The sequence below is a fragment of the Anomaloglossus baeobatrachus genome, chromosome 11 (assembly GCF_048569485.1).
Source record: "Anomaloglossus baeobatrachus isolate aAnoBae1 chromosome 11, aAnoBae1.hap1, whole genome shotgun sequence".
NCBI classification, from domain to species: domain Eukaryota; kingdom Metazoa; phylum Chordata; class Amphibia; order Anura; family Aromobatidae; genus Anomaloglossus; species Anomaloglossus baeobatrachus.
In genome coordinates, this window is record NC_134363.1 from 109,850,773 (window position 1) to 109,864,193 (window position 13,421).

Genomic DNA, 13,421 nt, shown 5'->3' on the forward strand with positions numbered 1-13,421 from the left:
ACCATAGCTAAGCTGTTTACCCTCGACCCCCAAGCCATCCATGAGAAAACCCCCACTACCTCTACACCCGACATGAGTAGTGACACTCCATCTCCGCCACTAGAGCAGTGGTGCCGAGAGCTACATGTATGGGCAGGTTTTTAGCAAGCACCCGCTAGATTTTGAGAGGATTAAAGGGGTTCAGCATTATATCCCCACAGGCACGCATTCGCCTATCAAAGAGAGGTATAGGCCAATACCACCAGCACACTATCAATGCGCCAAAGACATGCTGAGGAACATGAAGGAAGCAGGGGTCATCTGGGATAGTTGTAGTCCCTGGGCAGCTCCGTTGGTGCTGGTAAAGAAGAAAGACGGTACCATGAGGATGTGTGTGGATTACCGGAAGATCAATCAGATAACGCATAAAGATGCCTACCCTCTCCCTCGCATTGAAGAATCGCTGGCTGCACTAAAAACTGCTAATTATTTCTCTACCCTTGACCTTACCAGCGGATACTGGCAGGTGGCGGTCGCACCAGAAGGCCACGAGAAGACCGCATTTGCTACCCCATGGGACTCCGAGTTCAACAGTATGCCGTTCGGGCTGTGCAATGCCCTGGGTACCTTCCAACGGCTCATGGAGTGCTGCTTGGGGCATCTCAACTTCGAGACTGTCCTATTGTATCTGGACGATGTGATCGTGTATTCCAAGACGTATGAGGCCCACCTGGAGCACCTGGCCGAAGTGTTCGCAGCCCTCTTCAAGTACGGGATGAAGTTGAAACCGTCCAAGTGCCATCTGCTGAAACCCAAAGTGCAATACCTCGGACATGTGGTGAGCGCCGAAGGCGTAGCCCCGGATCTGGAGAAGGTTGCTGACATCCAGAGCTGGCCACGACTGAACACGGTGAGAGAAGTCAGGCAGTTCCTGGGCCTGGTGGGCTACTACCGCCGTTTCATCAAGGGGTACACGAAGATGGCCGCGCCCATGCAAGACCTCCTTGTGGGAGAGACCAAGAATGGGAGAGCCCCCGGCCCCCCGTTTGTCTGGAGTGAGAAACATGAGGAGTCCTTCCACCAGTTGAAGTCAGCCCTCACGGGCGAAGAAATCCTGGCCTACCCGGACTACGGTCTCCCGTTCGTCCTCTATACTGACTCCAGTATTGTGGGCCTGGGCGCGGTCCTGTCCCAGGTGCAGGATGGGAAGGAAAGGGTGATCGCCTACGCTAGCAAAAAGCTTCGGCCGACGGAACGGAACCCTGAAAATTACAGTTCCTTCAAGCTGGAGTTCTTAGCCCTTGTGTGGGCAATAACTGACAGGTTCAAGCATTACCTCACAGCGGCGAAGTTTACTGCCTACACAGACAACAATCCATTGACACATCTAGACACGGCCAAGCTGGGTGCCCTGGAGCAGCGGTGGATGGCTCGACTGTCCAACTACGATTTCACCATCAAGTACAGGGCCGGCCGCAAGAACACCAATGCAGATGCGCTGTCCCGAATGCCGCACTTATCTGATGACGGGGTGGAGAACGACGACCTTGAAGAAATTGAGCTACCCACCTTCCATCGGCCCCTGGATGAGAAGCCCTGCGTTAACTAACATCAGGTGAACCTTGACCCGCTGCCCGGTCAGGGGTGGCAGGAAGCCCAGGATCAGGAACCTGCGGTCCAGCTGGTTAAAGCTATGATCGCGCATGGCTCCTCCCGGATGGACCCCGCGGCCCCCTCAGAAGCCCAAAGGTTGTGGAAGGAGAGAAACCGGCTGCACCTGCATCAAGGGAAGCTGTGCGGGGAAATGATCAATCCAAAGACCCATGAGAAGGTTCGCCAAGTGGTGGTTTCCCAAGCCAGTGTACCCAGGGTCCTGAAGTCCTACCACGATGGAGCAGGACACTTCGGTTGGAAGAAGCTGGAGATGTTGTTGAGAGAGCGGTTCTACTGGAGTGGGATGCGGAAGTCTGTGAAGGCCTGGTGTCGAGAATGTGGCCCCTGCGCACTGAGAAGGCGAGATGAGGCCAGCCAGAAGGCCCCCCTTCAGCCGATCATCACCCACCAGCCATTGGAGTTGGTTGCCCTGGATAACGTCAAGCTCACGCCCAGCCGAAGCGGGTACACATATGCCCTGACCATCGTGGACCATTACTCCAGGTTCATGGTGGTTGTCCCAGTTAAAGATCTGACGGGCCGTACCGCAGCTAGAGCCTTCCAGGCCTACTTCTGTCGACCGCACGGCTACCCGGAAAGGGTGCTCACAGACCAGGGCTCGGCCTTTGAAGCGGCGGTGTTCCAGGAGTTCTGTCACTTGTATGGGTGTAAGAAGATCCGGACTACGCCATACCATGCCCAGACTAATGGGATGTGTGAGAAAATGAATCACCTGGTCCTGAACCTCCTCAAGACGCTACCGCTGGAGGAAAGGAACCTGTGGCCTGAGAAGTTGCCTGACCTGGTGGATATGTACAATAACATTCCCTGCAGTTCCACCAAGTGCACGCCGGCATATCTAATGAGAGCCCGACCGGGGCAGCTGCCCATAGACCTGGAGATGGACATAGAAGCACCCGAAGCTCTGTCCTCCACTAACCACTGGGATGCCAAGCGACAGACGCAGTATCGACAGATCCAAGAATATGTGGAAAGGAATCTGCGCCAGAGCCGAGAAAAACAAGAGCAGCGCTTCAACAGGTGGGCTCCGGCTGCCCCCTTTGTACCCGGGGATGTGGTGCTAAAGCGCAAGAGAAGGACACATAAGTTCGACGACCAGTGGGAGAGGACACCATATGTCGTACAACCCACTGGATGGGAAAATGAAAAGACTTATCTGATCAGTCGCGACCAGGGGAAGACCACAGCTACCATTTCCGGGGACCACCTGAAGAGATGCCCAGATCCCCTAAGGCTGGTAGATGAGACTCCGGCTTCCGTGCCGAGCGGGGAAAAGAAGAACGAAGTGATTCATACCGTAATGGGCGACTTCCCAGCGGACTGGCCTATGCAGAATGGCGTGGTGATTGTTCCCGTGATAACGTTCCCACAACCCGTGGAAGAAAGAGAGACGGAGACATCCGCCAACGAGCCAGCCGAACCAATGCCCAGGGATGCACCTATACTACACCCCCGTAGGTCTCTACCTGCCATACCTGACACCAGGGAAGAGGGGTCAGTTATCCCCTCAGTCCCACTACCTCCCACTGATGACACTGGGCCCAGAAGGTCCACACGACCTAACCTAGGTTGGTCCCCGCTTAGGTACAGGGAAACTGCTATTTAGAGGTGCGATGTATTGATTGTGTAAATATCTGAATGAATGAGCATTAATCACCCGAGGCTTTCACCTGATTCAAAAAGGACAGTCCCCGTTGGGACCCACAGTTTATTTTGTGGTAGCCCGTTGGCTGCTGAAGTGCCCATCCCCGTTGGGACTGATGTTGTCACCATTTCCTCCCCCCTGAAAGACAAGGCTGAGAACTCGCAAGCCACCCAAAAACTATTGGGTTTGTAAATAGTCCCCAACTGCCCCTTCCCGCAATTGTCAGTCTCCGGAGAGGCTGGTTGGAGGAAGGACCCGCAGCAGAGCAGGCTGGGGTCTGGTCACCACCAGGACCGGTGACCATCCTCCGGGTCAGGGGTCCCCTTGGACGTGGGGCCTCTGAAGGACTGCCGAGTGCGTAGCATCGTACCCGTTCTCGCTTGGGTGGCCTGGGCCAGTTCCCGTTTTCCGGACTGGGGATAAGGGGTGCTGCCTGTTTCTTAGGGGCAGCATCAAGGTTCAGGTTGCTTGGGTGGGAAAGCGGATGGACCTGTCCCCGTTGATGTTATTAAAAATGTTTTTCCCGTTTGCAACGGTTCAAGTGATGTGCCTCCCGTAAGGGAAGAAATTAAAATGCTTTTTGAATGTTTTTACCTGTTATTTATCTTTTTGCAGTTAACAACAAAACAAACCGGTGTGGACGGGCAGCCCGCGGACGGTCTGCATTAAACAAAGGGGGAATGTGACGCCCTGGACCCCAGGGGTCACAGGTCACAACACTCACCACATACACCCCCACACTAGAAAGGTACCACCAGTCAACCATAAAGACCTGATTGCCTCCCTCAGTGTTAGACAGGCACACCAGGTGGGCGGAGTCAGGTGGAAAGACACGCCCCTCGAGGAGTCTGCTGGCCTGAGGCAGGAAGACAGTAGTCAGTCGAGTACAAACAGTCAGTACAGAAGTCGAGTGCAGACAGACGGTTCAAACAGTCAGGCAGGCAGACGGCAGTGGCCGCCTGCAGGAGACCGGGAATATGACCAGTGGAACCGTAAGGGACCGGGACAGGGTAGTGGCCCACCGGAACCGAACCGGGGAGCTAACAGGATACCGGAGCACCAGGCAGGGTACTCAGACCCCGAACTAGGCTATATGCCACCACCATAGTCGAATTAACTGATTGCGGTCTGGACCTCAGGGGTTCATTCCCACCAAAGTCCTGTTTGAAGGCAACAGCCCAACCCGTCCGGATAGTAGCCACCGCCAGAGATCCAAGGGCCAGCGCCTGCGGGCAACAGGGGCTCCTACGACACATACACGCCGGGGAGAGGATTACCAGTGCCCAGGCACAGTGGTCACACTACAAACACAGGTGCAGGAGAAAGGCGGACATTGCCAACCCGACTAGGAAGCTGCAGCCGGCTGCGGGCCCCGTTCATACCTTCGTTTGGTTCATCAGTGACTCTGTGTGGTTTAATCGTGAGTACACCAGTGCCATCCGGCACCGCGCTGCACCGCAATACTGCGCCCTGCACCCCTGCCCACAGCCCGACCGGGCCCCGGGACCAACATCCCCTACCCACGGAGGGGTCAACACCTAGCTGCGCCACTACACCGCTCCCGGGAGTCCCCCTACCTTCACTGCAGCGATGGTGTCCACCATCACCACAACCCATGGGTGGCATCACGAACAATCATCCCAAAACCAAATACCCGCATCCCCCGTGTGTAACGCCAACCCCCTTGCAGAGCGACGTGACCCCCGGGTCTGTGAGAGGCTCGAGCCACGACCCGTAGAACGTGAGCACGGATCCGAGCAGCTTGGCGACTGCAGCCAAGGCCGCGGGGGCGGTACACAAGCACGAGAGTTTCTGTATCTGACTCCATTTCTTGATGGTTTCTCCACTTTCTCTGTATGTGGCGACTTGATCTCTGGAACTTCCCTTCCTGCCCACACTCAGGTCACAGTCCAGCCTTTGATACCTCTGGCATATGGTTGTTGGCAGAGACACCGGGCGTGATCTGGATTGCAACCGACCAGTGCATCATTGGGGGCACGCTCCAGTATTCCTCCAACGGAACCAACGCAGCGCCTACAGGCCGACCAGCTGCTATGGCTCTTTCCCAGTGTTGCTCCTCTCTCTGGAACCATTGAGCCAAGGTCAGGCCCATGCACACCACACTGACTGTGAACTATCTGCAAGGGCTATCCATTTTGATCATTGTCATCTGGCGCCCGCTGTGAGAATATGCAGTTTCAGAAGTAGGTTTTCAGTCACTACCATGATTCTTCTCCACACAGATATAATGACTGATCCCGAACTCCAGAATGAAGCCATGGCCCTGTTGTAGTTATAAGTAAGGACTTACCCATGGAAAGCAAGCTTTTGGTAACACTCAGCCCATGGACCCACCAATATCTCTCTCGCTTGAGTGGTAGCCCACCTTCTCTCTATTGTTGACCAACCCTGGCCTCTTAGATTGCTGACAAACGGCCGGACCTTTGCTCTGCCCTCCGTGGTTATCAGGAACCTCAGCCATGTTTCTTTATCAATCTCTGATGTGTGGGGAATTGTCTCAACCCAGACCTCCATAGCAGGCCCCTGCTTCCTCCCCCAGAATAGCCAGCTCCAGATCTTCTACACTCATCTCTGCTTCTTAGGGTGAAGGGTCTGCCTCAGTCATCACACCTATACTCGCTGCACCGCTCTTCTCCTTCTTCAACACTGTCCAGGGAAATGGCGACGTCTCACTCTCCCCTCGGCTTCTTGTATCCCATCTTTGCCTTTTACTGGGTAAGGGGATTTCTTATCTCACCATGCTGTTTCTCCAACACCTCCACCTTTTTTCTCAAATGATGCTGCACTGGGTGGGCCTTTTCCTTCAATTTTGACCTACATAGGTGGACACCCTGGGCTGTGGCCTGGCTTTTTCACGGGTGACACCTCTGAGGGGCTGGAATCTTTGCGCCTTTTCCCATCCTCTACGCCCACAAGAGGTGAAAAATCCTTTCCATGCTGCACCAGTGACTGCCATTATGGAGTCCATACTCGGCGCCATTTTAGACCTCATAATGGCCACCAGGCTCCCCGTAATGTGAACATTCCCCCTTCGTGGTTTGGTAATCATGGGCGAGGTCTGCATCTTCTGCACCCCAGCATTCTGCATGAAAATGGGTGTGTGGGCTTTCACTAAGAGGTGGTACATGCAAGCTGCATGATGCCAATTGCTTTGGCTGGCTATGACAAGATGTTAACCAGTTCATCGAGAGAGACCATCTATTCTTTAAAAACGTGATTTTAAATTGTGAGACGTTGGGACTTGTAAATGCTTATTGATTGTCTGAGTGCACTCTAGTGCTATGTTTTTGATATATACTATGCAGCTCCTTTGGGAGCTTGTTGTCTTCTTTTCAGTTCTGGGTTTGTCTTTAAAATAAAGAATTTAAAAAAAAAACCAAAGTGTGATTTTACTCAACAGCAATTTAGTATCAGCTGGGTACTGAGATAGCAGCAACATGTTTTCTTGTCTGTTTCATTAACAGAGAGCATCGTGAGTAGAGATGAGCGAACCGGTCCCGGTTCGGCTCGAGGTCGGTTCGCCGAACGGAGGTCCCGTTCGAGTTCGGCTCGTCGAACGTTCGACGAACCGAACTCGAACTGCATAGGAAACAATGGCAGGCAATCACAAACACAGAAAAACACCTAGAAAACACCCTCAAAGGTGTCCAAAAGGTGACAAACAACTCACAACACAACACAAACACATGGGAAAGTGACAAGGACATATACTCATGCGAAAACAAAACAGCTGGACAAGGAAAAAGAGGAGCACACACAGATATATGAGTATATGCAAGGAAACATCGATTCCATTATTGTGCAACTTGAGCCCTGCTCATTTTAGGCTTCCAATCTTGATAAATTGCCTGAGCTCGCCACGTACGCCTTGGGGATCTTGTCGTGTCCTGCAGCCAGCGTTCTCTCGGAACCTGTCTTCAGTGCTGCTGGGGGTCTGCTGGCAGATAAGCACACGTGTCTGTCCACTGACAATGTGGACATGGCTCTCAGAGGACTTTTCTTCCCCTGAGTCAGCCAGGGGATGGGAAAGGCACGCGTATTTTTGAGAGTGCTTCATGCAAAGCATCTTTTTCTTTTTCAAAAGGGGGCTCAACCGATGCCAGTCAAGTGGGGTGTGTGTGGCCCAGTTAGTGGAAACGAGGGAGACTGTGGTTGGAGTCCCCTCGCTGTGTTTCTAAAAGAACCAAGATGAACAAGTCATGGCTCTCAGAGGACTTTTCTTCCCCTGGGTCAGCCAGGGGACGGGAAAGGCACGCGTATTTTTGAGAGTGCTTCATGCAAAGCATCTTTTTCTTTTTCAAAAGGGGGCTCAACCGATGCCAGTCAAGTGGGGTGTGTGTGGCCCAGTTAGTGGAAACGAGGGAGACTGTGGTTGGAGTCCCCTCGCTGTGTTTCTAAAAGAACCAAGATGAACAAGTCATGGCTCTCAGAGGACTTTTCTTCCCCTGGGTCAGCCAGGGGACGGGAAAGGCACGCGTATTTTTGAGAGTGCTTCATGCAAAGCATCTTTTTCTTTTTCAAAAGGGGGCTCAACCGATGCCAGTCAAGTGGGGTGTGTGTGGCCCAGTTAGTGGAAACGAGGGAGACTGTGGTTGGAGTCCCCTCGCTGTGTTTCTAAAAGAACCAAGATGAACAAGTCATGGCTCTCAGAGGACTTTTCTTCCCCTGGGTCAGCCAGGGGACGGGAAAGGCACGCGTATTTTTGAGAGTGCTTCATGCAAAGCATCTTTTTCTTTTTCAAAAGGGGGCTCAACCGATGCCAGTCAAGTGGGGTGTGTGTGGCCCAGTTAGTGGAAACGAGGGAGACTGTGGTTGGAGTCCCCTCGCTGTGTTTCTAAAAGAACCAAGATGAACAAGTCATGGCTCTCAGAGGACTTTTCTTCCCCTGGGTCAGCCAGGGGATGGGAAAGGCACGCGTATTTTTGAGAGTGCTTCATGCAAAGCATCTTTTTCTTTTTCAAAAGGGGGCTCAACCGATGCCAGTCAAGTGGGGTGTGTGTGGCCCAGTTAGTGGAAACGAGGGAGACTGTGGTTGGAGTCCCCTCGCTGTGTTTTACATGCTTTTAGAAGGGCATGACATGGCTTAGAGGTTGACTTTCAGCATCTGGAAACTGTTGGCTACCAAAATGCTGCCTTTCCAACCTTTTTAACCGAGGATTTTCGAGACCTTATGCCCATCGCAGTGCCCCAAGAGCCGATGCCCAGGCGCCACTCCTTCTCCAACAAAGGCGTGCACGCGCTACACCAGCATGTCGCACTAAACATCACTGATTCCTTGAGAAACTCTGTGTGACAGGGTGCATTTCACCACAGATAATTGGCCCAGTAAGCATGGACAGGGGCGTTACATGTCGCTGACTGGGCAATGGATTACTGTGGGGAGAGATGGAGAAGGGTCTGCTGTACAAGTCTTGCCGTCCCCACGAGTTGTTTCAATCCTTCTTCTGTATGTAGAAGTTAATACACTGCTTCTGCCTCTTCAACCTCGTGTGGGTCCTCCACCTTGGCGCAAACCCTGTGTGGTCAGGCCACCCTTCCTTGTAACTGCGCACAAGGACTACCACACACCTCCTTACTATGCTGGCAGCAGAGCTCAATGCCATCAGGCGGTCAAAGGTTTACTTTGAAATGTATGGGAAATGTGAGTCACACCGCTGAGAAGTTGTGGACGGTTAGCTCTGGATACCGAGTTTCATCAATGGTTGTCTCCACTCAACCAGCAGCCAGGGAAGGCCGGGTGCAACAATGATGCAAACATGGGTGCGGACCTTCGCTGTGACAATGTGACACACGTGCCTTGTGTGGTTCACGTGTTGAACCTGGTTGTCCAGCAATTTTTAAAGCACTATCCTGGCCCACATGGCCTTCTGCAGAGAGCACGGTGTAACGCCTTCCTTGATCCACACACTCAGATGGGCTGTAAATGATAGGCTAGAGGGAAGCCACTCACCAAGCAGGACCCCTAGAACCCTGAAACCCTTTAACCCCTATACAGGGATTAGGAATTACACAGGGCCCAAGGTGATTAATACCTGTGGAAGGCTGCAGTTCCAGAGAATAGTAGTTAGGCAGGGTCAAAACATTAATTGAGGAACAGGAACAGAATGGGACGGCCAGGACTTAATCAGAAAACAAGCAGAGGTGAAATGCGGATCGGCCAACAAGGTACATAAACAGCAAGCAGGAAAAGTAGTCAAGTAACAAGCACACAAAATCATAAAACTGAACCGGGGGTAAAAGCAGAGCTATGTCTGGCAGTGGTCTGCAGACAGGATGGGCATAAAAAAGGGTGTGGTGTCTTCCCATTGGTTGTAGCTGAATGATGGTATTTCATCTGTGAGATACCCACCAGCTACATTCAGCCAGAGATTCTGCATCTGTCAAGGTAATGCAGCCCAGTGGGTGAGCATAACCTGCGTCCACCTGCGCCGCTGGCATCGACTCCTCTCCCATCATCAGCACTATGCATGAAAGTAACACGTTGTCACCTGGCGACCGGAGTACAAATTGACGGAGCGGACTCCGTTGGTGACTTAACAGCCGTGTGCGGCAATGATGCAAACCTGGCTGCGGGCCATCGTCAGGGCAATGTGACACACGTGCCTTGTATGGCTCACGTGTTGAACCTAATTCTCCAGCAATTTTTAAAACACCTTCACGGCCTACATGGCCTTGTGCAGCGGGCACGCTCGCTATGTGCTCACTTCCATCGTGCGCACACAGCAGCTCAACAACTTTCGTCGCTACAGAAGTCTTTAGGTCTGGTGGTTAAACGCCTGAAATGCGATGTGCCGACACGCAGGAATTTTAATCTGCACATGTTGCAGCGTTTGTGGCAGCACCGCCGAACCCTGCTGCAATACGTTATGACATATAGCCTGGGATAACTTGATCCAAAGGTGGTGCAGATCACGCTGCTGGAGTGGTGTCAGATCAAGGACCTATGTACCCTGCTACACAGTTTACAAATGTCGACGAAGATGTTTAGCACTGGCGATGCCATTCTCAGCGTGACAATTCTGGTCATCTACATGATGGAGCACACTGTAATTATTATTCGGAGTCAGGTGTTGGGACAAGAGGAAGGGGAGGAAGTACAGGAGGAGTCATATGCGGAAGGGATAACAAGATCTACGAGGTCCAGATGGTCAGCGGCACCTATGCGGCAGTCATGGTGAGGGAGAGGGATTAACAAGGGCGCATAGTATCAGCAAAAAGTGTTGAGGAAGGTGCAGGAGCCCATGAAGAAATGGAGGACGAACTGGCGATGGGCATGGAAGACTCAGCAGATGAGTGAGAGCTTGCTCACATTTCAGTTGTGCGAGGTTGTGGGGAGAGGGCAGAGGAAGGAGGCACGATTCTCACCTCTCTGCCACCAACACACCAAGGACTTGGTCCTCCTGGATGCACAAGACACATGAGCGCCTTCTTGCTGCACTACCTACATCATGACCCTCGGATTGTATGAATTCAAAGTAATCCAGAATACTGGGTTGCCAAACTGTTAGATCCCCGGTACAAGACAAAATTTGGCGAAATAATTCCTGCCATAGAAATGGACGCACGTATACAGGAGTATCTGCAGAATGTGGTATGCAATCTTAGATCTGCTTTTCCACTAAACACCAGTGCTGCACAGAGTGAATCTCAACGCTTTGTCATGGATAGGAGGAAATGGTCTTTTCCTTGTCCATATCTGAGGGACCGAGGGCTGGCTGCTGTGCTGAGATGGCGTTGAGTACGGTGTTCCTGCCGAGTTGCACTTTTGGTCATATCCCAAAATGAGTTGAAAAAGGACAGATGCTGGTGGAAAGGGGAACAGGTGTGTTGGAAAGGGGAAAAAAGTTTTGGTCCGTGGATTTGGTGGTTAAGCAACAGTAACATTTGCTGAAGAAACACGATCTGTTACAGTGGGACTGGCAGATTTGGATAAGGTGGTATATACTATGTTACCGCTATATAACGAAAATTAATAAGAAAAGAAAGAGAAAGGTATATATCCCCATCAGCAGTCAGTGTCCACCGTGCTCCCAGTTGGAAAAGGAGAGGTTGGCAACTGGAAGGTTTGGTGGAGGATACAGAGCTGTGTGGCTATGAAACTAATAGTAGCCTGAACCGAGTTAGACGCCATTCGGATCTGGAGACTGGGAGCCCTGTTAGCGTCACAGGGTCCACATGCCCACCCAGCCCAGGAACTCCCTGTTAACAACACAGGGGCCATTGAGTACGCTGACCGTGTGCGTAGGGGCACACCTGTGGACAGCAGGCGCATCAGCAGCAGCAGGCCTGTTAATGCCACTGGGCTGCACAAGCAGGACTGGTAGGACAGGAGCTGGTCTTAACCGTTCTGCGTTACCAACTGTGGTGGCGGCCTGCATCGACACCCTATCCCTGCCTACCTCTGGCCTAAAGCCGCAATGGGTTCAACACATGGAGGTGTGCTCTTTCGGAGCATAATAGAAGACTGCGCACCTCCTTTTTGGCTCCAGCCCCTTTTATAACCTGGGTCCGCCCCAAACCAGGGTGAACCACAATGCACCTCCTGGAGACAAAAGTAGAGTGACACGTCATGAGTGGCATAACTAGCGTCCTATGTGGAACCGCAACTTCAATGATGACCTCATGGCTGCCATGACCCAAACACCTCACCAGTCATCGTCTGACCATCAATAATGCGGTGACAAGTCATAGGGGTGGGCCTCTGCAAGCCATTTGGGAGGACACCTGATGCCCTGTGGTCTATATGGGACCCCCACATCAGGGGCAGGGCCAAAGAGTTCATTACCGGACCTAGTCTCTGATGCAGTAAGTGCCTGAGCATGCTCAGTAGCATTAAATACAGTCTCTGAAAAAAGACTATCAGCTTTAGCATGGTGTCTAGGCACAAAACAGGACTTAGACCCGGCACGGAATGCAAGCACCTGTGCAAAGAGGGTTTTCACACTTAGTGTGGGAGCATGCACTGTATCCCGAAATGAAGACTTAGCGTCAGGAATGGCACAGTCAGGCTGAGCATACTCACTAGGCGAAACACTGTAATTATGCTGCAGCTGGGGTACATCGGCACACGCATGCGCACTAGCTGCCTCTCCACACTTAGACGTGGAGGAGAAATTGCTCTTGGAGATGCTGTCTATGAACAGAAGGAAAAGCTAAAGGAAGCCTGACTTTCTATCCCTCCGAATTATCAAATGCAGCAATGAATTCCCTGAGTTTGCTATAACATTAGCGTAGCAAAATGTGCATGAGGGTGTCATGCACAGGTGCTATAAATAGCTTGGCACCAGTGGGGCACTAATGGAATACAACAGCCAGTTCTATGATGCCACTAAATGGCAGTATTTTTTGCTATCATTATAGCTCATTAAAAACAGAGCAGGAAGGTGTCATGCAGAGGTGCTGCACATAGATTTGCACCAGTGGGGCACTAATGGAGTACAACAGCCACTTCTTGTATGCCACTAGGTACACTGAGTGTTTGCTAGTATAATGGCTTAGTAACAATGAGTTTGAGTGTGCAATGCAGGCAGAGGTGCTGCAAATATCTTTCCACTAGTTTGACTACACAAAAGTACAATAGCCACGTTTAGGATGCCACTAGGTACACTGACTGTTTGCTAGTATAATGGCTTAGTTAAAAAGAGTTGGAGTGTGCAATGCAGGCAGACGTGCTGCAAATATCTTTGCACTAGTTTGACTACACAAAAGTACAATAGCCACGTTTAGGATGCCACTAAGTACACTGACTGTTTGCTAGTATAATGGCTTAGTTAAAAAGAGTTGGAGTGTGCAATGCAGGCAGACGTGCTGCAAATATCTTTCCACTAGTTTGACTACACAAAAGTCCAATAGCCACGTTTAGGATGCCACTAGGTACACTGACTGTTTGCTAGTATAATGGCTTAGTTATAATGAGTTGGAGTGTGCAATGCAGGCAGACGTGCTGCAAATATCTTTGCACTAGTTTGACTACACAAAAGTCCAATAGCCACGTTTAGGATGCCACTAGGTACACTGACTGTTTGCTAGTATAATGGCTTTGTTATAATGAGTTGGAGTGTGCAATGCAGGCAGACGTGCTGCAAATATCTTTCCACTAGTT